General features: G+C 35.7%; 1 protein-coding gene across 2 annotated transcripts in view; it reads left to right on the top strand.

The window, feature by feature from the left end:
- Positions 1–3,094: 3,094 nt before the first annotated feature.
- LOC106868767 (uncharacterized) overlaps positions 3,095–4,095 on the top strand; it is a 57,494-nt gene continuing 56,493 nt past the window's right edge. Inside the window, exon 1 of one of the 2 annotated variants that reach the window (XM_014914195.2) lies at positions 3,095–3,357. The gene's annotated coding sequence lies outside the window, so the exon portion shown is untranslated. Of the gene's footprint in view, positions 3,508–4,095 lie in introns of both variants that reach the window. The other variant, XM_014914188.2, reaches the window with a different exon arrangement.

Below are 4,095 nucleotides of genomic sequence, written 5' to 3'. Positions count from 1 at the left end.
ATATATATATGGGAGAATATACAAATAATAACAGACGAGGACAGGTGGTGTAAATAACAAAAGGATATATTAGTATGACGCTCGGGAATACGGAAAGTCTTTGACGTTTCGAGCTACGCTCTTCAACAGAAAGAATACGGAGACAAGGAGAAAAACACGGAGAAAAAAAATTGAATAGTGTCCAGTCAACGGTCAATCATAATATATATATATATATATGAAACTCTACCTACACATGTCCAAAATAACGCTGCATTGATCATTTGTGTGTGTATGTATGTATGTAGGCTCATGGTCTAGTGGTTAGAATGTTGCACTCTCGAAGGTTAGATCGTTGTTTCAATTCCTGGTTCGGGTGGTGAGTTGTGTTGTTGAACGAAACATTTTCCACGTTGCTCTGTGATCACTTCGATGCATCACTTGTGTTACACCGTGCTCTTGTCCATGCAGCTTCGATTTGATGGCGCGAGGGCGAACTAATGTCCAGCAGAAACATTTGATTCCTATAAGCAAATCATGTGTGCATATTATACAGCAAGAACTTGCAGAACCATCTTTCTCGGACGACGAGAGACTACAATCGTCATTAAGTGTGATGCCCCAGCATGGCCGCAGTCTAATGACGGAAACAAGTAAAAGGGAAAAGGTATACGTATATATATATATTGAGAAGATTAATAGATTTCTCCAGTAAATTTATATTAAAAATACAAAAAGAGAATGCGCTAAAATTTTTATCATGGATAAAAGAAAGTATTACATTTTTATCAAAATATGCAACAGGTTTCAATCGCTTGAAAAGACGATTTAGTCATGCTGAAATGTAATATTACATAATTTGAAATGAAATGAAATGAAATGAAATGAAATGAAATGAAATGAAATGAATCTTTCATCATATCAGTTCTGGGATTTCACATGTTTTTGTCACAAAAATCATATGGTGCTTGTATTTTGTTTCCTTCTGATGGCAGCAACTCGATTTCGAGCAATGTTATCATTTCATTGTTGTCTTAATTATCAGCAGCACAGATACCACTTCTCAATCCTGCTAGAGACCTTCACTCCTTTGCACAGACGTGGCGCCTCCTGCAGCAAGTGTTCAGAGAGCTTATCACCCACATTGACGCATACCTTCACTCCATCAGGAATTTTTTCATTTAACGTTTTGCCTTTCTCGTCTGCCACAGTTTGCAACACATGATGCAGATGTTAAAAAAAACCAAACGATGTCTGTACGTGGAACTTTTTAAAATGACAGAAAGCCTTAAACAGGACTAAGCCGACTCCCTAAACAACGTATGCATTTTACACAAAAGACCTAAATCATTGGATATTAAAAAATCCTTTTATATTTTTACAATTAAGTATTATTAGGAACTGTATAATAAATTGTTAAAGTATAGTGTGTATTACTACAAGAGTATAACCAATTTATTTCACATAAATTTTAGCATCAAAATCAACTGAGGTCCATATGATGCTCCCGCCCCAAAAAGTCATGCGGACCCCAGTTGAGAACCAGTGACCAAGATGTCCAAACCAAATATTGCTATCGTGTTGATAACAATACATTGCCAAAAGTGTTCTTTGACTAAATTTTTTGACTGCGGAATGCTCTCTTCCGGTAGGTGTTTGAGTCAGGCTGGTCACTCCCTCATCAAATCTGTATTCGCTAATTTTACCGCTTTTGCAACTCAGGTGAATTGTGTGGATATAAATCTATCTTCTCTGCTGTTTTAGAAGTTTGTATATCTTTTGTCCTTTTTCTTTTTCTTTTTTGCAAACGAATCTCCCTTTCAATATATATGCTTATCTACAAATGTATTATTATTATTATTATTATTATTATTCAGGTCACTGCCTGTTATCGAACTCGGAATCTTGGGGTTAATAACCCGCGCTCTTAACCACTACACCAAATTGTTTCCAAATTTTCAGCAAATACAAGAAGAACAAATTACTTTTGTCCAACTGGAGGACACCACCAACTCCGGATTGAGCAGCAGTCGCGCAGACTTTGGACCCCAACTAGACTAATTACATTACTACGATCAAAGGAGATGTACGTTTCTTTCTTTCTCTTTTTTTCTGTTTTTATTTACCCTTTGTCTTCTCATCCTACCTTTTGCATCAACCTTCTCGTTTTTTTTTTTCTTGTGGCTCCTCATGTACCAGCGTCCTCGTTTTCAAAAAGGGCTAACCATGTGCTCTAAACATAAAGGTTGCTTGGAGACACAGGGCAAATTCATTAACAAAGCCTGGAGCTATAGTACGAGACATTTACCCAAAGTGCTGCGCATTTCGGACTAAACCCGAAACGATGTGGTTGCGAAGCGAGCTTCTTTACCATACAGCCTTGGCTACGCCTCTCGACACCGCTATCTTATTAGCATTCCATTTTATCGATCCCGGGTATTAGATATCTTAAATGAAATAATTTCCAAATTCCGAGACCATTTCTAAATTCTTAACCTCATCCTTCACCATCACCCTTACTCATCACCCTTCTCCACCTGTTCAGTATTAGTGTTATGGTCATCTTCAATCTCCCAGTCTGGGTTGTCTTAAAATGCGATGGAGAATTGAGTGGGAAGGGAGAGACTGACATGAGGAGAAAAATTACAAGAACAACCAAGAAAAAGTAAACTGCAAACGCCATGCAAACACAAGAGTGTAAGTTATTCGGTGAGACTGTTGGGCAGCCGTTAATCTTTTATCCGATCATTCTATTAATCCGCTATCTGTAACACATAGATAATCGAGTTAATATCTCCAATAATCCTTTTGAGTGTTTTTATATATAGGCTAAAACAAACTCATGTATGCGTATGTGTATGTGTGTATATGTATTTGTGTGTGTGCATGTATATATATATATATATATATATATATATATATATATATATATATATATATATATATATATATATATATATATATATATATATATACATACACACAAGCACAAAGAGAGAGAACGACTGAGAAGTCGGTGAATGAGTGCATGTATATGTATATTTGCGTGTACGTACGTAAGTATTCATCTGTGAATGGATGTATGCATGCATGTTTATGTATGTATAGATTGATTAAGTATGTTTAGATGCATGTACTGTAAGTGAGGTTAGGTGTTAATGTTTTCAATGCTTTTCTTTTATGTGTTATATATTATCAGAATGCAGGCGAGTATTTTGCTGTAGAAGTCATACAACCTTTTGACTAGAAGCTATTCTTCAGAATTTCCTCCAGACAAACACTTTGGACATCCAAAAGGGAAAGCAATTGTTACCTTCCGAACCTAACAGTTTGGGAAAAAGGTTGTCGAAAAGTGATTGGTAATATTCGTTGCCAAAGGTACGTTCTTCGAAATTTGGTTTTTTCATAAAGCTATACGCGGAAAATTTGGTTTCTTTTTATAAAGCTATACGTGGAAAATATTCGTTATAAAGCAACGACAAATAATCAATCAGGATTCTTGGCAAACACCGATAGATCAAGCAAGAGGTAAGCAAGATACCACACTCCAAATATTGTTTTATTCTTTTATCCAGAGTCTGTATCCATGCCGGGGCACTGCCACCAGCGTTAGGGCTTGTTAATCAATTCTCACTTCCCGGTCCTGTTTCTGGAATAGGTTCTGGTGAATTAGGGAGTTCGACAGAGCTGTCCTTCTTTGCGTTTCTTGCCGCGATTTCGGTTTATATGATATATCAGATAAAAATTTGTCTAAATATTCCACATCTACTCCTTATAAATCTGTGAGATCTTTTGGCAAGATATTGAAAAGTTATAAGCCTTTGAACTCTAAACTAAAACAGTATTGGGTCCTTGCTCTGGGCGGAGCGGGTGGAAGCTTTGGTAATATGTAGTGGCGTCCAGTCTGGGAGTTGATATAGTTTTCTGTCCTAAAGATGGATGCTTCTCCTTCCAGGATCTTCCATATCTATATTACTGCATGTCTTTTGCAGTGTTATATACATTTTTCATTTTATTTATTCATTTATTTATTATTATTATTATTATTATTATTATTATTATTATTATTATTATTATTATTATTATTATTATTATTATTATCATTATTATTATTAA

This window comes from Octopus bimaculoides, chromosome 23 (assembly GCF_001194135.2).
Source record: "Octopus bimaculoides isolate UCB-OBI-ISO-001 chromosome 23, ASM119413v2, whole genome shotgun sequence".
Taxonomy (NCBI): Eukaryota; Metazoa; Mollusca; class Cephalopoda; order Octopoda; family Octopodidae; genus Octopus; species Octopus bimaculoides.
Note: the sequence above shows the minus strand (reverse complement) of the source record. Positions and strands in the feature narration are given on the sequence as shown.